Below are 23,846 nucleotides of genomic sequence, written 5' to 3' on the forward strand. Positions count from 1 at the left end.
ACATACCCAAAACTGGGTGATTTATCCAGGAAAAAGGGTTTAATTGGACTTATAGTTCCACGTGGCTGGGGAGGCCTCATGATCATGGTGGAAGGTAAAAGGCACATCTTACATAGCAGCCGGCAAGAGAGAGAACGAGAACCAAGCAAAACGGCTTTCCCCTTTTCAATCCATCAGATCTTGTGAGACTTATTCGCTGCCACAAGAACAGTGTGGGAGAAACCGCCCCCGTGATTCAATTATTTCCCACTAGGTCCCTCCAACAACAGGTGGGCATTATGGGAGTGTAGTTCAAGATGAGATGTGGGTGGGGACACAGCAAACCATATCACCCATCTCTACCACAACTATAAAAAAATTACCCAGGCATGGTGGTGCGTGTCTGTGGTCCCAGCTACTTGGGAGGCTGAGGTAGGAGGATTGCTTAAGCCTGGGAGGCAGAGGCTGCAGTGAGCCAAGATCGTGCCACTGCACTCCAGCCTGGGTGACAGAGCAATACTCTGCCTCAAAAAATAAAAAATAAAAATAAATTAGTTATGAGAATCATTTCAGAATTCATTTGCCTTTTCATCAAAATCCTTTAAATCAGGCATAATACAGAAGAGACTGTTTTATGGCTATGGTGTTATTAGAGGACAGAGACTAGGATCAGGGAGCCTTATGCAGGGAGGATGCAGCCTCCTCGTTTCCAAGAGTAATTTTTCTAAAATATAAATCGGACCATGTAATCATCTCATTTAAAAGACTGCAAGGGCTGCTGGGCACGGTGGCTGATGCCTGTAATCCTAGCACTTTGGGAGGCCGAGGCAGGGGGATCACCTGAGGTCAGGAGTTCGAGATTAGCCTCGCCAACATGGTGAAACCCCGTCTCTACTAAAAATACAAAAATTAGCCAGGCATGGTGTCAGGCACCTGTAATCCCACCTACTCGGGAGGCTGAAGCAGAAGAATTGCTTGAACACAGGAGGTGGAGGCTGCAGTGAGCCGAGATCACACCATTGCACTCCAGCCTGAGTGAGACTCTGTCTCAAAAAAAAAAGTAAAAAACATTGCAAGGGCCTCTCACTTGGCCCAATGTCCAAACCCCTTAGTGTACTGCAGGGAGCATTTTCATGGAGTTGTCTTTCTCACACTGCAGCCACACTTGATTTTTTCACCTTTCATGAAAGACACAGGCTCTTCCACAGCTCCATCACACTGTACATACCATTCCCTCTAATGCCCTTTCCTTTTCACATGAAAATCTCCTGCTATACTCCATGACCCAGTTCAGGGGTCACCAACACTATGCAGCCCTCCCCAACTCTGCAGAGGTGAGCCCTCCCACTTCTGTTCCTACTGCTTGCTGTACATCACTGCTGTATCATTTCCCACAACGGACAGTCATGATTTTTATTTTCTTTATTTATCTTTTAACTTTTGTGGGTACACAGGAGGTAGATATATTTATGGGGACATGAGATGTCTTGAGATAGACATGCGGTGTGAAATAAGCACGTCATGAAGAATGGGGTATCCAACCCCTCGAGCACTTCTCTGTTGCGGGAAGTCAGGGACCCTGAACGGAGGGACCAGCTGAAGCCGTGGCAGAAGAACATAAATTGTGAAGATTTCATGGACATTTATTAGTTTCCCAAATTAATACTTTTATAATTTCTTACACCTGTCTTTACTGTAATCTCTGAACATAAATTATGGAGATTTCAAGGACACTTATCACTTCCCCATTGAACATCCTTGGGATTTCCTATGCCTGTCTTTACTGTAATCTCTTAATCCTGTCATCTTCTTTGTAAGCTGAGGAGGATGAATGTCGCCTCAGGACCCTGTGATTGTATCAACTGCACAAATTGTTTTTTTGTTTTTTTTTTTTTTTGAGACGGAGTCTTGCTCTGTCGCCCAGGCTGGAGTGCAGTGGCACAATCTCGGCTCACTGCAAGCTCCGCCTCCCGGGTTCACGCCATTCTCCTGCCTCAGCCTCCCGAGTAGCTGGGACTACAGGCGCCCACCACTGCGCCCGGCTAATTTTTTCTATTTTTAGTAGAGACGGGGTTTCACCATGGTCTCGATCTCCTGACCTTGTGATCCGCCCGCCTCGGCCTCCCAAAGTGCTGGGATTACAGGCGTGAGCCACCGCGCCCGGCCACAAATTGTTTATAGAGCATGTGTGTTTGAACAATATGAAATCTGGGCATCTTAAAAAAAGAACAGGGTAACAGCGATGTTCAGGGAACAAGAGACATAACTTTGAACTGGCCACCGGTGAGCCGGGCGGAACAGAGCTATATTTCTCCTCTTTCATAAGCAAATAGGAGAAATATCGCTGAACTCTTTTTCTCAGCAAGGAACAGCCCTGAGAAAGAGAATGCGCCCTGAAGGTAGGCCTATGAACAGCCCTCTCAGCCGTCTTTTATGGTCGAAGCCGAAGGGATGAAATAAGCCCCAGTCTCCTGTAGCACTCCCAGGCTTATCAGGTGGAGGAAAATTCCCACCTAATAAATTGTGGTCAAACAGGTTGTCTGCTCTCAAACCCTTTGTTTCCTGATAAGATGTTATCAATGCCAATGCGGCCGAAACTTCATTAGCAATTTTAATTTCACCTCATCCGGTGGTCCTGTGATCTCGCCCTGCCTCCATTTGCTTTGTGATATTGTATTACCTTGTGAAGTACGTGATCTCTGTGACCCACACCTTATTCATGCACTCCCTCCCCTTTTGAAAATCGCTAATAAAAACTTGCTGGTTTTATGGCTCAGGGAACATCATGGATCCTGCCGACATGTGATGTCTCCCCCGGACACCCAGCTTTAAATTTCTCTCTCTTGTGCTCTTTCCCTTTATTTCTCAACCAAGCTGAGACACTTAGGAAATAGAAAAGAACCCACGTTAAACATCGGGAGCGGGTTCTCCCGATATCCTCTGAGTTACAAACTATCCAATTATACTCTTTAAGTTATTTAAAATGTACAATTAAGTTATTATTGACTATAGCCACCCTCTCGTGTTATTGCACAGCAGGTTTTATTCATTCTTTCTGTTAATGATAGAAGTCTCTGTCTCCCACCGCCCTTGAAGAGACGTCAGCAATCATTCTAGTACTCAATCCCCCACCTTCAACACTGTTGCATACCAAAGGACTCAACATGTCACTGCGGAATGTCCACAAGGAGTGAAAGAGTATCATTTTTCTAAATAAACTACACAATGATATAAGCATATTCATGTTGGTTAATATTTGCTAAGGATCTGTTTTGGGTCTGGAAGTATTCTGGCCACAAGAATATGGAAAGATGAGTAAGACTAACTCATTTATACTAAATCTGTACCCATCAACACCACTGAGCCTTCCCCAACTCTTCAAGAATGGTTTCTACAGTTAAGAGTGTATATAGGAAAATAATTAAAAGGGGGCTCTAGAAAATGTGTTGCCCTACCAAAAATGACATTCCTATTTAACCTTAACTTTTTTCAGATTCTACACCCTTAAAGTTGCTATAACCTTTATGGGATGACCCAGGATTTCAATTGACATCACTGGAATACGTTTTGGCTAAAATTGCTTTTCTGCCTCTTTAAACAGCTTGCACCAAGGGAGGCCAAACAAATGAAAAAGTAACCCGCAGCAGGGTTTCCACTCCTAAACAGCTCATAAATGACAGTGAAACAAAGAGCAACAACTTCATGATTAATAGAAACTAAAAGCTTAGTAAATGTAAAACTTTAAAACTTTGTAATTAAACCAAAGCCTCTCCCAAGTCTTTGCATCTAGCTCATAGCCTGCCTGTGTGTCTATGTGTATAATTATCTCATATGACATAATTATATATGTGAGGTCAGTTGAGCTCTGTTCAGTTTTAGAGTTGGTAATTGGTAATCAATAATAGTTTTAATTAATGGATAGTATGGTACCCATTACACTCTTCTACCTATAACAGAAACCTTCCCACCTCAAAAATTAGCAGGGCAGATAGCCAACCAGATTCACATCACATTTCTCAACCTCCACTGCAGTTACATAGTCACGTGTCCTAGCAGCTGCCAATGGAATGTGCAGTTACAGAGTCACGTGTCCTAGCACCCGCCAATGGAATGTGCAGTTACACAGTCACGTGTCCTAGCACCTGCCAATGGAATGTGCAGTTACACAGTCACGTGTCCTAGCACCCGCCAATGGAACGTGCAGTTACACAGTCATGTGTCCTAGCACCCGCCAATGGAATGTGCAGTTACATCGTCACCTGTACTAGCACCTGCCAGTGGAATGTGAGTGAAACATGCTACTTCCACTTCACCTCCTTAAAAGGAACTTGTGCACTCCACTTCCTCCTGGGTGGGAAACACCCATAACACAAGGCTTGGCCGAGCGGTGAAAGCCCTATAGCGAGGCAGGCGGAGCTGTTCTACAAGTCCAGGATGAGGGATGGCTGTGGGCTGCAAAACTCAGTCACTTCTGAATACCCTCCCTAGTCACTTCTGAATAACTCCAGGCCAGTGGTTCTCAACTGTACCTAGACTTTAGGATGACCTAGGAAGAATTCTAAAAATCTTGGTGTCTGGCCCTCTCCAGGGAGAGTCTAATGTAATTGGTCTGTGAAGTGGTCTGGGCTTGGGGGCCATCTCATTTTGGGATCTCTTGGTTACAACAGCTTAAGCCATGTTTTCATTAACAAGACGGCCTTTCCATTCTAGTGACCAGAGTTTCTCTGTATCTAAGTTTCTCAAATCATCTTGACTAAAAAAGGAAATACAAGGCCAGTGGATGCCTGAACCCACAGATAGCACTGAATCCTATATCCACCATTTTCCTATACATACACATCCATGATAAAGTTAAATTTATCAGTCAGGCACAGTAAGGGATCAACAATAACTGCTAATAAAACAGAACAATTCTAACAATATACTGTTCAGTTTCTTGGATAGAAGATTCATTCTTACTTCTTAGAAACCTCCGCATATGATTTATTCTGTTCTCTTACGTTGAAAACGTTCACCTTCTCACTGAGGCAGCACTTTGCAGCTTCCCTTTGGCATATCTGAACTGCCAATATCGCTATTCACGTGCTTCGGGGCCATCATTCAATAAAATAAGGGTTACAAAGGATCTGATGCCTAAGCTAGGTACTAAAGGACTCACAGGGCAGTAGCATCTACACTGAGGATTCCTTGAACGAAGGAACCACGTTCCAGACAGAATGGTGCAAGATTTCATCTTTCTACTCAAAATGGCATGCAAGTTAAAATTTATCAATTATCTATTTCTGGAATTTTCCATGTAATATTTTCAGGCCTCAACTGACTCCGGACAACTGAAACTGCCAAATGCAAAACCGCAGATAATGGCGGAACTACCACATAGCTATAAGCAGAGCTTTCAAAGCCACTTTTCAAAACAAATCAAAATCTTCCAGAAAAAGTACTCCCAAAGATTTTAGGCATTTACTCCCACCTCCCTACTTCTGCCCCCAGTTGATTCTAGTTTCATTTTTGTATATTTCCTTACTCATTAATAAACCATTCACTTTTCTCTAGTATTTATCTCACATAAGCTGCCGTAGCATTGTTTAGAGAAAACTATTTTTCATAGTTTATAAAATCTATAATGCCAAATCTGTCCAAATTTGGAGTTGAAATATGATGTTATAACCTATACAATATTTTTGGACATTCAAACGAATTCAAGAATTTCTGATCTCGCATAATTTGAAGAATCAAATCTTTGCCACAGCTGTCTCTAAAGAGTCAAATACGGCCGGGCGCGGTGGCTCAAGCCTGTAATCCTAGCACTTTGGGAGGCCGAGACGGGCGGATCACGAGGTCAGGAGACTATCCTGGCTAACATGGTGAAACACCGTCTCTACTAAAAAATTCAAAAAACTAGCCCGGCGAGGTGGCGAGTGCCTGTAGTCCCAGCTACTCGGGAGGCTGAGGCAGGAGAATGGCGTGAACCCGGGAGGCGGAGCTTGCAGTGAGCCGAGATGGCGCCACTGCACTCCAGCCTGGGCGACACGGCAAGACTCCGTCTCAAAAAAAAAAAAAGACTCAAATACTTGGTATATTAGCTATGTGTAATATAGGCTATAAATACATAGGCTCATTGGGAGGAAAAGGAAAAGACAACTCATCTGTTCATTCACCCATTCGCTCATTCAGAAGATGGGTGCTGCATCCTTATCCTGAGCCAGGCACTGAGTCTGACCCTCAGAATACACAGTGAACCCCACTCATCCCCGGCCTTCAAGAAGCCCATGTCCAGAGGGGGTGCCAGCAGAGGACACAGGCAGTCCCAACACAGTATGATGGGTCGGCCTCCACAGGGGCAACTGCAGGGTGCCCCAGAACCCAGTTCACTACAGCTCAACGATAGAATCTAAGGGATCGCGGGCAAGGCTGAAGTGACAGAAACCAAGGAGACCTCTCGAGAAGGATCGTGTAAGTCCTGTTAGCCTGCCCTAAATAATCTAATGGAACAGACAATGGATGACAGTAACTAAGGAAAAAAAAAAAAAAAAAAAAGAAGTACACAGAAAAATGCCAGGCCACAAATAGCCTCCACTTTTGGACTGACTTATTTTTACAGTCATGTGAGAAGAATTCCTAAAGTACCACCCATGAAATTAACGTCCATCTTTCTGTGGCATTTTTAAAGCAAACTCTTCCTTCCCAATGACTGACAGATGAAATTACCACTAGCAAACAGGCGACTCACTTGATACAAATTGCCTTACTTCCTGGACACCCAAACACAATCCAGGCCTCCTACCCACTCTCTTCCCTAGGACAAGAGCCAGTCAGGAATTTTAGTAAGCACACGCTATCTAAGCAGACAGACTGACAAACTAAAACATGCTCCCCAGAAGGTCATGCAATGTAAGTTTTCCGGTTGTCTTTTAATTTGGATTCTGAGATCTCTGTCACATGCCAACTTTTCATTCATGTCCTCGTATCCATTCATCTCCTTCTTTGTGGTTTCCAGGTTTGGGATTTGCTTTAAAAAGCCCAGAGTATCTGTACTCCATAGTAATAAGAATATATCCTCTTTTTGTATTTTTAGCTTCTTTCTTATCTCATTAAATACCCTGGAATTTATTTTTGTGTATAACATGGAGGAATTATGGCTTTATTTGATAGACAGCTACTACACATCACTCTTCCTCCTAGACTCAAAATGCCACCTGTATTTTACATAAACCAAACTGAGATGTGTACACATCTATGCATGAATATTTACACTGTTTTAGTTGCTAGAGGAATGTTTTATATTAGAGCAGATCTCCATTGTTTTACTTTTCCAAAATTGTATTGGTTATTTTTGCCCATTTTTTTCTTCAGATGAGTGAGCACTGGCTTGTGAGTTTCTTTAAAATTCTCATTTGGAATGACTCTCATTTGAATTTTGGTCTTGGATTTACAGATTAATTTGTGGAGACCTGACAACTTCACGATGCCGAGTTTTCCTGTCTAGAAATACGTTACAGCTCTCAATTTACTCTGATTTTTTTGTTAATTTTTCTCTTAATAAACTTTTGTTTTTCTTCACACTGGTCCTGTTGGTAATTATTTAGTGAGACATCGTTTAGAGCAACAAAGTCTTTTTTTTTTTTTTTTAGACAGGATATTGCTCTGTCGCCTGGACTGGAATGCAGTGGCACAATCTCAGCTCACTGCAACCTCTGCCACCTGGGTTCAAGTGATTCTCCTGCCTCAGCTTCCTGAGTAGCTGGGATTACAGGTGCCCACCACCACGCCTGGCTAATTTTTGTATTTTTAGTAGAGACAGGGATTCACCATGTCGGCCAGGCTAGTCTTGAACTCCTGACCTCAGGGGATCCACCCGCCTCGGCCTCCCAAAGTGCTGGGATTACAGGCATGATGAGCCACTGCACCGGCCATGAAACACTTATTTTAAAATGATTATTTTAAAATGTTTTCACAAATTAATATTCAAGTAATTTAAAAATATAAAGCTGTAACATAATTTTAATAAGAGACTTACATTGCAAGGTTTCCTTAGGCATGGATAGTATGCTTAGAGGGTAGATTATCTTAAAGAGCACGGGTTTTTTTTTTTTTTTTCTGCTAAATTTAAACATCAGAGCCGTGATTTAACAGACACCCATGATCTGAATGAAGTCAGTGAAGTCTTTTGTACTCAGGAAGTAAATAGATCATCGTTTTCTGAAGGATAATCTCTTACTGTGCTTTCTCCTTTCAATAGCCTTCTTGCATGTTTTTCATCATCCTTCTATGGTAAGCCTTCAGGTCAAGAAGTTGTACATCTGTCCACTCCGGCTGGATCAGTCAGGACCCTTAGGTTCAAATGAGCCTCTTAAAACTCTACCCGCATCTTTGTAATCAGCGTCACAGAGCCTCTTTTTGAGTCATCCAATGCAGTTTCCAAAAAACACATCATCCTCCCGTCAATCTAAGTTGTCTGACATGCGGTACATTTTGCATCTGTGTATAATGCTGTCATAGAAACTATACAGTACATCTTAAGTCACCAGTGCTATTACACATGACATTGGGAAAACTGAGGCTTCCATCAGCCCTGCAGGGACACAGTTGTGATCTTCACACCTAGCCATCTTCTCTACTGTTTTGAAAAATTATTGCAAAAGTTTTCAAACATGCAAAAGGATATAATATAGTGAACACCTAGACCAATCACTCAGCACCTCACTGGAAGTTACCAAGATTGTAATCTGCTACTTTTCCCTACCCCACCCTCCATTTTTTTTCTTTTTGTTTTCTCTTTTTTTGAGACAGAGTTGCACTCTGTTGCTCAAATTAGAGTTTAGTAGTGCAATCTCAGCTTACTTCAGCCTCACTTTCCTGGGCTCAAGTGATCCTCCCACCTCAGCCTCCCAAGTAGCTAGGACGACAGGTGTGTGCCACCATGCCCAACTAATTTTTGTAGAGATGAGGTTTTGGTGTGTTGCCCAAGCTGGTCTTGAACTCCTGGTTCAACTGATCCACCTGTCTTGGCCACCCAAAGTGCTGGAATTACAGGCATGAGCCATTCCGCTCAACTTATCCCACCTCCATTTTTTAAAGCATTTTAAAACAAATCTCAGCCAGTCACAGTGGCTCATCTAAGGATCACCTGAGGTCAGGAGTTCAAGGCTATCCTGGCCAACATGGTGAAACCTCGCCTTTACTAAATACAAAAAATTAGCTGGGCATAGTGGCAGTTGCCTATAATCCCAGCTAGTTGGGAGGCTGAGGCAGGAGAATTGCTTGAACCCGGGAGGTGGAGGCTGCAGTGAGCCAAGATTGCACCACTGCACTCCAGCCTGGGCGACAAGAGCAAAACTCCATCTCAATCAATCAATCAATCAATCAATAACAAATCTAAGACCACATGTCGTTTTAGCCTATTTCAGCTTGCATTTCTAAAAATTATGGAAATTTTTCTCACATAAACACAGTCTATTATTACTTCCCAACTCCCCCTTGGAAATAATAATTCCTGAAGATCCAATGCTCAGTTTCTAACCACATTTCCATGACTCAGGTGTCTTTTGTATAGCTGGTGGGTTTCAATCCGGATCTAACCAAGATCCACACATTCATCTGATAGCGCCATCTCTTAAATCTCTTCTCATCAAGGGCACCTGACTGTCCCCACCCCTCACCTTTATCTGCAGTGACACCCCTGAGGAAGCCGAGGAAGCCATCACGGGGGATGCCCTTTCTGTCTGTTGCTTCCTTATAAGGTCTTTCATTGTTCCTCTCTCTCCATATTTCCTATAAACTGAAAGTTACCTCAAAAGACTTGATCATATTCAAGTCCACCATTTGGGGGCAGGAATACTTTTGAGATGGTTTTGGTACTTTATATCGCCTCACAATATGGGGTACACAGTTATTTCATCCTAGTGATGCAAAAATTACATAGAAAATTCAGTTAGTGATAGTCTGATCTCTCCATCTGAAATTCCCCACCAGTCTTTCATTTAGTGACATCATACACTGATGATCTTTGCCTAAATCAATATTTTCATTAAGAATTGCAATATGGGCCAGGCACAGTGGCTCACGCCTGTAATTCCAGCACTTTGGGAGGCTGAGGCAGGCGGATCACAAGGTCAGGAGATCGAGACCACCCTGGCGAACATGGTGAAACCCCGTCTCTACTAAAAATACAAAAAAATTAGCTGGGCGTGGTGGCGGGCGCCTGTAGTCCCAGCTACTTAGGAGGCTGAAGCAGGAGAATGGCGTGAACCCGGGAGGCGGAGCTTGCAGTGAGCCAAGACTGTGCCACTGCACTTCAGCCTGGGGGCTGAGTGAGACTCCATCTCAAAAATAAAATAAAAAATAAAAAAAGAAGTCCCCTCATTGATTGGTTGGGCACAGTGGCTCAAGCCTGCAATCCCAACTCTTTGAGAGGCTGAAGTGAGCTGATCATTGAGCCCAGGAATTCTCAACCAGCCTTGGCAACATGGCAAAACCCCATCTCTATCAAAAAAGTAAAAAAAAAAAAAAAAAAAAAATTAGCAAGGCATGCTAGCCTGTGCCCATAGTCCCAGTTACTTGGCAGGCTGAGGTAGGAGGATCAGTTGAGCCCATGAGATTGAGCCTGAAGTGAACTGTGATCACACCACTACTGTACTCCAGCCTGGGTGACAGAGCGAGAGCCTGTCACAAAAAAAAAAAAAAAAAAAAAAAAATTCCTGTCCCGCCACCCCAACCATCAACTAGGTTCTGAATACTCTAAGAAGCAGTTTTCAGGATAAACGCTTAATTCTTTACCTTTTCAATTGCCACTATTGAGAGACAGGTAGGTGCCACGGTTCTACCGCTGGTGGTGATCAATGAGGTGTTCTCTTCTGTCTTGTTTGGGGATCGCTTGTGGCTAGCATCAGTATCTTGGTTTGTTAGTGCAGTCATAATAAATTACCACAAACTTGGGGCTTAAATCAAGCAGAAATTGACTCTTACAGATCTGCACGTCAGAGGTCTGAAATGGGCCTCCCTGGGTTGAGGTCAGAGTGTCAGTAGGGCTGCGGTCTTACATGGAGGCCGTAAGAGACAGGCCACTTCCTTGCCTTTTCCAGATTCTACAGGCTGCCAACATTCCTCGGTCCATGGCCCCTTCCTCCTTCCTCAAAAGGCCAGCAGTGGCTGGTTGATTCACTCTCATGTTGCATTGCTCTGACACCAACTCTCCGCCCCACTCAGGGTAACACTAGGGCCCACCTAGATAATCCAGGATCATCTCTCTATCTTAAACTCAGCAGCTTAGCTGCTGTGATGCCACCTACACCCCTAACGCCCCCTTGTCATAGAATAGAACATGTTCATAGGTTCTGGGGATTAAGATGTTGATATTTCAGGGGGGCATCATTCTGCCCACCACAGTGGGTTTGTATCAGCCATATTCTTTTGATGGTCAGGGCATCTCACTTTTAGCCAGTGGGAACCCCTTCTTCTGGCCTCAGAGTTTGTTATGGATGGTGCCCACCACATTTCTTGGATGGTGCCTTCGCTTTCTGATACAACAGATAACAGAGGTTCCAGGCTCATCTCGTCCACACCTGGAGTCAGGCGCAGGTGCATGGGGTGCCTACGTGATGGAAATGCAATTGTGTCTTGAATTTTTTTAAAGACTGGGGATGATAAGTACACTTATTTTTTTAAAAAATCATGAATTTCAAATAACCTTCCAATTCAAATTTGATCTTACAGAATTTTTATTTAACTCTTATCTTGTCCTCATGTATCTCTTCATTTACACTTAAATTCTTGGTTCTAACCAACAATAACATTATTTTTTGTTTCACCCGACTTTATATGAAATAATTTCAAAATAAAAATATTAGTCTTAACAGTAAAGCTTCTGAATAAAATTAAAATTTCTTTGCAGCTCTATCCTTAAATGTAGAGGAGAATGTGCCCCTATCTTACTTCTTTCCAGCTATCTACCTCAGAGAAAGGCTCACACATAGACCCAAAGGCACCTGTGTAAGAACATTCACTGCAATTGCACTTGCGCTTCTGAGCACAGGGTTAAGTAGATCAGAGCTCTGACATCTCATGCAGCAATTCCAAACACTGACAAGGTCTATACACTGCTGACGAGGAAAAGCTCCACACGCACCACCAGGTGAAGAAGGCAAAAGCCATAAATGGATTTACTAATGTGTTCCTGACAAATACAACTCTGCCCCAAGCTGAGCTCAACAACCTTTCTGGGTAGGGGTTAGATATGCAACCTGCTCCATTAATTTTCCATCACAATTTAGAATGAACTGCTAACGAGTGCCAAGTTTAACATTAAAAATCCTTTACGGGCCAGGCACAGTGGTTCATGCCTGTAATCCCAACTCTTTGGGATACTGAGGCAGTTGAATCACTTGAGGCCAGGAGTTCGAGACCAGCCTGGGCAACATAGCAAAACCCTGTCTCTACAAAAAATACAAAAATATTAGCCAGGCATGGTGGAGCACTTCTGTAGTCCCAGCTACTCAGGAGGCTGAGGCAGGATAATTGGTTGAACGTGGGAGGCGGAGGTTGCAGTGAGCCGAGATCACACCACTGCACTCCAGCCTGGGCAACAGAATGAGACTGTCTCCAAAAAAAAAAAAAAAAAACTCCTTTACGTATCTAGAGTAACTGACAAATGTGTTCAAGTCAGGGATACTCATTCACCCACTGGCAGGGATGGAGATGAATTTTAGTTAAGAATGCACCTAAAATCACAAAAAGATGTTTGCGGTAAGAAAATATTAAGAACCCATAACATGTAGTTTTTCTCAAGTTATAACACTGCCATCATTATTAATAACAATCTTATTACTTAACATGGAATTTATGACATCTTTTCTAGAGAATTATTAATGTATTTATTATTAAGTTAATGTGGCCAGTGAAATTATGCTACTGGAGCACTTCCTCAGACCCCTGCAGTTGATAATCTTTACTGAATGAATACAATGCATTTTCAAACTGTGTTACTAATGTCTGAAATTGACAGTGCTCCTCTACTCAAATTCATGAGTCCCCCCTCCTCATAAAATAAGATTCACCAGGAAAAAGACAGTCTGAAGGTTTCTCTGAAAATATGCTGAATTTGGAATCAGAAAACCTGGGTTTGAAGCTCAACTGTGCCATTTGTTATTAACGCGACCTTGAGCAATTAACTTTTCCCTGAACCTGAATTTCCTTCTTCTAAAATAAGATGATGAGTATTATGGAGCCATTTCCAAGAATCTCTAAATAAAGAAAAAAGCTTGCTCTCTGAGAATTAAAACTTTAAATCAATACACAACACAAAGGGCCGAGAAATGCCAAAGGTTTCTGGTCTGGGCAGCTTTGGCAGTGGTTTCATGAACTATATTGTCAAATCCAGTGGAGGTGTGCCCACCAGCTACAACAGGAAACGTGAAAACACGGAAAGATGACTTGTCCCGAGGCCACCCATAGTCAGGGATTTCAAGTACTGGACATCCAGCGTAAGCCGCCCCTGTGGAGCGTGACTGAGTCCCAAGTAACCATCTGACTCATCCACGTGGGTCCGTGCTCGCTACACCACCTTCTGATGGTCATTTTGCTTCCCACAAGGGCGACCCACGAGAGAGAGCTCCAGCCACACAGACGCTAGGCACGGAGGCTCCTACAGGAGCCAGTGTTCAATGCAATGTAGCAAACTGGACATTCTAGCTATGGTGTAGCTTTTCAGGTAAATCTACTGTGTAAGTGAGTTAGCGCACTTTTGGGAGGGGGAGGCTCTCACTTAGTAGGATTCTCAAAAGGGTCTTTAATCTTAAAATAAGAACCAGAGGCCTAGAGGAAGAGAATAATTTAGTCAGGCGGACTTGGCTGATTATGTGAGTTTCACAATAAGAGACAGATGCTTAGTACAGTGATATAATAAAATCTAGTTTCTGAGTCTGGAAGGCTAAAAGCCACTCCCTGCACCACAGTCAAGATACTAGTATCTAAGGAGAAAACCAGTTGTCCTCAAATACATAAAATATACCTCTCAATATCTCCACATGGATGAAGCTGGAGTAATTTTTTGTCCTTTTTAAAATTTCTACCTACTACCTGGGAGGCCGAGGTGGGCGGATCACAAGGTCAGGAGATCGAGACCATCCTGGCTAACACAATGAAACCCCGTCTCTACTAAAAATACAAAAAAAAATTAGCCAGGCGTGGTGACAGGCGCCTGTAGTCCCAGCTACTTGGGAGGCTAAGGCAAGAGAATGGCGTAAACCCGGGAGGCAGAGCTTGCAGTGAGCCGAGATCGCGCCACTGCACTCCAGCCTGGGCGACACAGCGAGACTCCATCTCCCAAAAGCAACAACAACAAAAAAAATTCTACTTACTACCAAGCATAATTGTAAAAAAGTTAAAAGTTAATATATATATATAAAACTATAAAACACTATCTACAAATATCAGTGGGGTTTTCTTAAACTCTAAATAAATGACCATCTACTGTGGGATTTTCTTAAACTCTAAATAAATGACTATCTACTGTAATAAACACGAAATAAATGACCATCTACTGTCACTGGGTTTAATTAGCTAACCTGTATAACTACAGATCTACATGAGAAGTCCAGCAAGTTGGCCTCTCACTAAGATCATTTCAGTACTGACCCAAGTCAAACCCTAGTTCTAGAGCATAAGTTTCCTGAAAGTAAGGGAAAGAGGGTTGTAAAAGGCTAGCACCACTGAGCACTTCAAACGTGCCCTGCTTTTTCCATCTGCTCCACCATCACCTATGCCACCCCAGCTAGTCATAAACCATAGGCCATAATGCTTCACTCAGAACGATCATCTCACACGAAGGAGTTTCCACCCAAATAAACTTTTCTTATAGAGGAGCCTGAATTTTTACAATAATTTGAAACATCAATCCAGCATCAAGCAGATCACCTTACTTAAATAAGGACAGAAATGTGGAGAGTCAAGCTAGTCTTCCAGGTGGAATTTAATAAGCCAGTCAAATAAATGATGAAACCCTAATAAATCCCTTTCCAAAAACACTCTCGGTTTTATTTTATTGGAGGGATGACGAGGAACAACAAAGTCACCAACATACGTGTCCTCTCACTCATTGCTTAGAAACTGCTATTGTGCAACGTTTTTCTTCTATACTATTGGGATGTTTTGCATAAAAAACAAAGCTTTTCTCCATTGCCACTGGAAACAAAACAGAAAGAAGCAGGTCCAAAATGGAACGAAAAAGATAGGACAGAAATTTTGCACGCTATTCTAGACTTCCTGGTGATGATGATATTTATTGCATGATACTTTTCCCAGTTACGGTGTCATAATATAAAAAAAGACAAAGAAAATTCACTTGAAAAAGGTAGGAGCAGGTTAAAGATGTATATTAAAGTCCCTTGATCTTACTTAGCCATGAGGATTCATTCCATTTTAAATAGAAGATAGACCCCACCACCACCACCAAATACCTCATATTTTTTAAAAAGATGTTTCCAAAATACCATCATGGTCTTAGACATTCACAAAGGAAAATGAAAGTCTGCAATATTTAACAGCTGTGTAAATGCCATTCCATGCGACTTTTAGTTTTTGGTTTTCTTTGTTTTTTGTGTGTGTTTTGAGATGAGACCTCACTCTGTCAGGCTGGAGTGCAGTGACATGATTTCAGCTCACTGCAATCTGTGCCTGCGGAGCTCAAGCGATCCTCCCATCTCAGCTTCCTGAGTAGCTGGAGCTGGTACCATAGGTGCGCACAACTACATCCGACTAATTTTCTGTATTTTTGGTAGAGACTGGGTTTTGCCATGTTGCCCAGGCTGGCCTTGAACTCCTGAGCTCAAACGATCCTCCTGCCTTGTCCTCCCAAAGTGCTGGGATTACAGGCGTGAGCCACCACACCTGGCTTCATTTTTAATTTAAACTTTTATCAAAGGCAATAAAGATATGAAATTTCAAAGAAATACACCTGAAAATATAACCAGACATATTAGTATCTAAACAAGATAATAAAGATCAACTGACTGACTTAATAATAAAATGCACGAATACTAACAGCACATTATTCAAGAAAGTTTTATTGCTGACATTGAAGAAGTTTGCTGTCTTCCCTAGCCAATGGGATTTTATGGGGTTTTTTGTTGCTGTTGTTTTGGTTGGTTTTTTTGTTTGTTTGTTTGTGACGGAGTTTTGCTCTTGCCACCTGGGCTAGAGGCAATAGCATGATCTTGGCTCACTGCAACCTCTGTCTCCTGGGTTCAAGCAATTCTTTTGCCTCAGCCTCCCGAGTAGCTAGGATTATAGGCACCTGCCATTATGCCCAGCTAATTTTTGTATTTTTAGTAGAGACGAGGTTTCACCAAGTTGGCCAGGCTGATCTCGAACTCCTGACCTCAGGTGATCCACCTGCCTTGGCCTCCCAAAGTGCTGGGATTACAGTGATTTTATGTTTTTGACTATATGAAACATACCCCCTAATAAATATCCTATGACTTTTTTCTACATATTTAAAGCTCCCTTTCTTCCTGAAATATTTTAGTCCATAATTATCTAAGAACACCAGTGCCTAGTACCTACTTAGCAGTCAGCAATGGCAGCTGTTGTCATAATACACATGTAACCCATACCTGGCTTCCAAACTCTGACTAATGAAAATATTCATCCCCTAAGCAAACTGGTATAATGAATTTTAAATCATTCAAGGAACCAAATCCTAAAATGGAACTTCAGAGGTACTCAACCACACACTTGAAATAGAATTTATTACTAGCTTTGTCATTACTAAATTAATTATGATAATTTTACAGATCTCTTTTTGGTCTTCATAAATTTTGATATTCTTAGCTCAGTAATGTTCAGACTAAGGAGCATAGATTACACACAGCAGTGTGCATTATGAGGAACAACTAACGGAACTGGGGACAGCTTCCTATAAAAGGCATCTTGAGCTAGAGGAGCTGCCTTCAAATACTTGATGATCGGTCACATTTGAGAGGAACTAAACTTGTTTCTCACAACCACAAAGGGATAATAAGAGATCAGTGCACAGAAGGTATTACAAGAGAGCTTTCTGATACAACAGTTTCCAAAGATGCTCATCAAAGATGCCTGTAGCTAGATATTAGAGAGGGAAGTCACCCATCAAAAAGCATAACTAGATTGGACATCCCCCAAGATCTTTTCAAACATGAGCTACTACAATCCTATGTAATTAACATGCAATCTGTTAATGTCTAAGAAAGACTGGAATGAATCACCTTATACACAATACAATGAAGCCAGCTGCTTTTAGATCATGATTTTTGGTTCATTTTTCTGAAACAAAGACCTCTAAAGAATGAGTCAACTCTGCTAATTGCCTGGTTATACCTATTTAATTAGCACGCTTGCAACTCTTACGCACTGATACCACCATCCCGGAGACTACGGGATGGATAGATGGATAGATGAAAGAAAGAAAGGAAAAAAGAAAAGGGAGGAAAGCAAGCAAGCAAACAAGCATGAGTGCAATGAGATACCATCTCACACCAGTTAGAACGGCGATCATTAAAAAGTCAGGAAACAACAGGTGCTGGAGAGGATGTGGAGAAGTAGGAACACTTTTACGCTGTTGGTGGGACTGTAAACTAGTTCAACCATTGTGGAAGACAGTGTGGCGATTCCTCAAGGATCTAGAACTAGAAATACCATTTGACCCAGCCATCCCATTACTGGGTATATACCCAAAGGATCATAAATCATGCTGCTATAAAGACACATGCACACGTATGTTTATTGCGGCACTATTTACAATAGTAAAGACTTGGAACCAACCCAAATGTCCATCAATGATAGACTGGATTAAGAAAATGTGGCACATATATACCATGGAATACTATGCAGCCATAAAAAAGGATGAGTTCATGTCCTGTGTAGGGACATGGATGAAGCTGGAAACCATCGTTCTGAGCAAACTATCACAAGGACAGAAAACCAAACACCACATGTTCTCACTCATAGGTGAGAATTGAACAATGAGAACACTTGGACACAGGGTGGGGAACATCACACACTGGGGCCTGTTGTGGGGTTGGGGGAGAGGGGATGGATAACATTAGGAGATATACCTAATGTAAATGATGAGTTAATGGGTGCAGCACACCAACATGGCACATGTATACATATGTAACAAACCTGCACGTTGTGCACATGTACCCTAGAACTTAAAGTATAATTAAAAAAAAAAAAAAGTGTGAGTGAGGTGTCATGCATAGAAGGTTCTAGACACACAGTACCACAATAAGCAGCTAGAGGAGGAAAACTAAGAAATCTGGGCAATTAACCTACTTATGAGTCTAAGGCTCCACAATTGCTCTTCTCTGTTCCAACCAATCATCCAGCTTTTTAGAAGTCCTGCCTCCCAAACCCACTCCTTCCTCTCTCAGAGCACATGGCATCAGGGTCTCCTTGCAAGACTGCCTTAATATTCGCTATTACATTGTACTTTTTTAAAGGTGTACTTGTATCTTACACTATACATAATCTCAACAATAATCCTATAGCATAAATGTTTTTAATCATTTCTTTTAATATTCCTTCCCATCTTTTTTCTTGAGTTATCCATGTCTGAAATTCAATATGGGTAATTTTTAATGTTTCCTATTATTTACAAATGTATTGCACGACAGAAAATGCTCACAAGGCAGATTTTTATTGGGACATTTTACAATCGGAAAGAAATAGATATTGTATTTTACAGATGGAGAAACTAAATACAGCAAATTTAAGTGACTTGCAGAGGTCCCAAAGCAAGTTGCCAGTGGAATCAGATCCTTACCTCTGGCTCCTGATCTAGAACCTTCTCTTACACGACAGTTTGGCAGGTAGTAGGGAAGGCACAGGAAAACGAGGGGCCCAGCAATGACAGTGGCCTTCTGGTGAACTAAGGATGGAGGTCTGGGCTGGCTATTTTCCTATCAGCATCTTTTCCTGCTCCTGAGACTGTAGGAGAAGGAAATGGTGGCAAACAATAGTACGGGTCCAAGGCTGGATCAAGCTGACTTTTACCAACTACCAATCACAAAATAGTTTACAAAATATTTTGCAAAAACATTTTCACTGCATTTGCAATGGGCTCTTTATATGGTGTCCTACATAGAAAGTATTCAAATATGCGTATGCTCCAGTGGAAGCAGAGAGGACCCAAAAGATGGCTTCCAAAATTAGAAGAAACATTTACAGGCTATGAAGAGCCACATTATTACTTATTCTGCATTTTAGACCCACAGAGCAATCACAAAGGGCCCAGGGGTTGTAACTTCTAATCAATGATAAAAATAGGAAGGGAAGAATAAAAAAGTAAGAAATCGGAGAAGGAGAGGGGGGCCGGGATATCCAGTCCCATTCGCATGCAAATTACTTACCATACAAATGATTCTGCAATAATAGAATAAAAGTTGCCAAATTAATCATTTCCATGTCCCCACTGCCAATGTCCAGAGAATAAGAAGAGACAATGATAGCCATGCAGACAGCCTACACTGTCACCTACAGTGGTCCGCAGATATGTGACTGTATTAACAAAGGAAGATTATTTGAATGAGAAAGTGATTTTTATTGCAAATAAAGCCAAATATACTGTTTTTCCCTTTTACTCTTTTCCCAGAAATGAAAAATTCAGGGCAGGGGACAGCTCAGGCTACTCCTTTTTTAAATAAAAAGGAGAGGGGGCAGCTCAGGCGGCCCCTTTTCTAAATAAAAAGACAGTAGAAATCCTGTTTTGAGGCTGGGGGGTGAGATGGTGTATTACACAATTTCTCACGAACACCAGCAAGACTGCATGGCTTGTGTTAAACAGAACAGGCATTTAACCCTCAAGCTCATGGGAAATAAGGAACAAGCTGCTTATTCACTTAATCATAATTACCGTTTCTGCAGGTCCCAGAGGAATAGGTGTTCTCTATCAGTCTCTGAGGACTAGCAGCCGATCGGGAGAGTACGAAAAAGGATTTTTCCCCCAAATAAAAAGTCTCGCAGTTTCATCCATTCCTTGCAAAATAAGACGCGAGGGAGTTTGGTATTCATTTTTGGTGAGGCAGCCCAGCAAGACCCTGCCTGGGCTGGGAAAGACTCCGAGCTGGGCAAAACCTGGGCGTCATTCCTGCCTCCGCCACTGTCAGGTGTCACCTGGGCTGAGCTCCTTACCTTCCCTGAGTGTCTGCTCCTTCTGTTAAATGGAGCTAATGCAACTCACCTGGTGGAACTATTGTGGGGACAAATGAACTAATTATGCCAACCGCCTGACAGAGGATGAGCTCTCAATTAAAGGTAGTTATTACATTATGACATCATGGAGGTTAAACTTCTCTTTCGCTTGCCAGGGCTCCAGGGACCCTAGGGAGGCCAGGCGTCCTGCTAGCTATTTAATACTATTTTGCATTTCACTACTCTGCTGGTCAGCCACTGACTGAAAAAGACCTGCGCTTCCCTTCCTCTAGCCTTGACACCTTCGTCTGATAGTTTCCATCCTTGCCCAAACAGATGTTTGGCAAAGTCCAACTCAGTGTACTGGGGAAACACTTTAAGAGGCTGCCTCTAAGAACACATTGCGTGTAAAAGCTGGAACTGCTTGTACCTCAGAGAGATCTATAAGGCTCTCCATTCGAAGCATTTCACGATGCTCGGCTTTGGCAGATTCTAGGTCCAAAACAGATTTCACTGGAACATTCATTTCTAAGAATTGACAACTACACGCACTTCTTGCATCTTCAAGTCACTGGCACAAGTTAACTTGGACCAAGAATGAAGTAATAACTGAAAGGTCAGAACCAATTATGTTTTGAATTTGTACCTTAATGAAAAAGAAGCAAGAACACTACTGCTGTCTTACTCAGAGAACTACTCCTATCAATAATAAGAAATACTTTCTTTCTAAAGGCTATTTGTGCTTCGAACATGGACTTTTCAGTTAAAAATTAGGCTATGAGTACAGGAGAATGAAGACACAGAAAACTCTACAGCCTAAACAGAGAGGAATATTTCAAGTTATCCACCAACCACTTACTGATTGGAGTTAGAAAATTACTGAATAAATTCCATGTCCACTAAAGAAGAAAACTGGGCCACTAGCAGTAGCTGCACAAACAGAAAGATGCAAACTACCATATCACTATGTAGACTATGTTTAGATAGTTCTTCAAAGGTAATCACTAACAGATTATTGTAAAACACTTACCAAACATCATGTGTTCTATGCATTATCCTATATTCTATATTCATTCTTTTTTATTATTCTATATTCCATGCATATAGAATAATAAAAGTCATCTATATGCTATTTGTTTGTGGTTAAATAAAATTTTCAAGCAATTACACTTTAAAGCAAACATCCTTCTTGGCTCAACTCTGTGCATTTCACACTAGTCTATAAGCTCCATGAAGGAAGGGGCTGTGGCTGGGTTTGTCATAGTATCCCGGGCCTGGCTCTTAGAAATGGCTCTACAACTATGTACTGAATTAATGTCATAAACGGTATCATCAATGTCCTTTAAGGACTCTCAGTCCTCCTAGAAAATTACAAAGAATCTTTAAAATGTCATTTCAGACCTTCCTATCATATTGTATGAATACTTTGAAAGGACAAGCTTTGCAATAGGTGATCCAACATTCGCAATGTCCAGTAAACAGAAATGAGACTCCAGGGGAAAGATGAAGTTCACGTTACTCAACCTCTTTCAACTATGTGTGATTTCAAGTCATCTGAATTTCGTTGTTTTTTAAAAAAGAGTAACAGAGTAATACAGCCTACAGTAAAAGTCATCTGAATCACTCCAGGGTTTAAGATGTTGACTTTTCGTGGGCCTTTGCTTATGAATTAGACCTTACTTAAGTAAAAGTATTTCTTTTCCAACGTGACGTAAAACAACTGGCCTGCACATCTAAATGCTCCTGTTTTAACTGGGCCTACACAGGGAGTCTGTGGGTCACAGTCTACTACTCCCAATAGGGCCCATTATCAGCTACATTAGCCCAGCAACATTTCGGTAAACTAAAGCAGCTATACCATCTGGACAAATAGTCAGCTTTTCCAGGATTTGCACTCATTGGTTAATTGAATAATGTGTCAACATAACAAAATGTTTGCCTCTTGCCATCTCAGAGAAGCAAAATCTCCCCTGGGCAGAATGTTCCATTTTCTGAGACTCTCCTGTAATAGCAGGAAGCTGCAAACCCAGTGTTTCATTTAAATTAGCTAGATATTTCGTTCTGATGCTCTTCTGTTTAAAACTGTGGAAAAGGCAAAGTAACTAAAATAAGGAAGCACAAAGAATAGTGACTGCAAATAATTTGCTGGAAATAAAAAAATCACTAGTGATAGACCAAAGGCAAATTAAAATGTATGCTTCTCATTCAGATACTAAAAATACAAATCTGAACATCTCTTTCAAGAATACCAAAAACTGGGGGTCACATGGCTTGCTCTATAATGAAGCTGAAATAGAAACTCTCATCAGAAAACATTTGACCCGTATCCCTTTCAACAAAAGTGTGAAGTCATACCCGCCATTTAAGTCATTAGGCTGGGGCATTTTAACACGCAGTTAACTTTCTTACAGGATCTAGAAATTCCCCAACCCCCAACCTCCGAATCAAATAGGTAGGCTACTAACTGCCATCCCGTGGTAGACAGAATTTTGCAAGATGCTGTACCTGATAATCTCAATGTGACAGAATCCTAACACAGCCCAAGGAGTGACTGTTACTATGTAAATAGCTACATTACAAAACTAAAGCCAAAGCCACTAAGATAAGTAGAAAACAAATTAGAATCTCAGGGGGAGGTTCCAGTGGCCCAATTCGAGAGTCTATTTTAAAAGGAGCAACAGAATAACAATTACTGAAGGGCTGTTTCCTAAAATTACTCTCTGGTTGGTATTTCTCAATTTTAAAATGTCATGAGAAATATGCTGGCTGTCACTCTGCCTTAAAAGAAAGCATTACCAAAGAATACCACTGAAAAACAAAGGCATTCATACAAGGAAGTGAACACCCTAAGCGCATAAGTAAGTTCTTAAGAGGGACACTAAAAAAGCAGAAGTCACATTAAGTTCCAAATACCAAGAAAAAAAGAAAACTGAACAGAAGTTCCTAACTTTAGTAATATTATATTCTACCCCCCAAAAAAATAACTGCCCATGAGTTGAGATTTATCAATTGTATATATAGAAACCCCACATATTTAGGACTCCCTGCCTTTGGGTGGTGGAGGGACACTAGGAAAGGCAAGAGAAAAAGGAATTAAGCCTTTTTCTACCACATTTATAAAAATGGACAGTTTTTTCGGTGAAATTTAGGTTTGATATAGGAGTTCTTGTTCTCTAAATAAGTTTCCCATTTGCCGGAAATTTTAAGCAGCACTGATTTTTTCAATTAGCTTCAGATCTGCTGCACTCTGGAATAGGGGTGTTAAACTCACGACATGGCAGACAGGTTTGCACTTTTCCCTGATTTTCACTACTTGGCATTGCCTATCAAAGAGTTGCACACCCTGCAAAGCCAACAAGAGGCCTGGGCTAAGGAGGAAAAAGAGGCCAAAAATATCCAGCAAGCAAGTCTTCATTTGCACAATTTAGCTTTTCACAACAAATAACAAGGGGACTGGTATTCTCTGTATCATAGCGCTCATAGATGGACTTGTAAAAAAATCATATGATGATCACTTAGCATTAGGTAACATTTAAGCAATCTCGGACGCCTAACGCTTGAAGGACTGATGATTTCAAATGGACAGTAACTTTGGTTTAGATTCCAGTATTTTACAGAATTGCATGGTTTCAAATTCACCATAAAGAAAATGCCTCATTTGAGCATCAATTCCAAGAGCTATTTAGCATCAAGGAACCGCATTA

The 23,846-nt window shown here is 41.6% G+C and overlaps 1 protein-coding gene across 4 annotated transcripts in view; it reads right to left on the minus strand.

Moving 5' to 3' along the window:
• Positions 1 to 23,813, minus strand: part of GRK3 (G protein-coupled receptor kinase 3) — a 163,262-nt gene extending 139,449 nt beyond the window's left edge. For all 4 annotated transcript variants that reach the window (XR_004178835.1, XR_004178834.1, XM_031656042.1 and 1 more), the window contains exon 1: positions 19,362 to 23,813. The gene's annotated coding sequence lies outside the window, so the exon portion shown is untranslated. The remainder of the gene's footprint in view (positions 1 to 19,361) is intronic.
• Between the last annotated feature and the right edge of the window lie 33 nt (positions 23,814 to 23,846).

Source organism: Papio anubis, chromosome 16 (genome assembly GCF_008728515.1).
Source record: "Papio anubis isolate 15944 chromosome 16, Panubis1.0, whole genome shotgun sequence".
Taxonomy (NCBI): domain Eukaryota; kingdom Metazoa; phylum Chordata; class Mammalia; order Primates; family Cercopithecidae; genus Papio; species Papio anubis.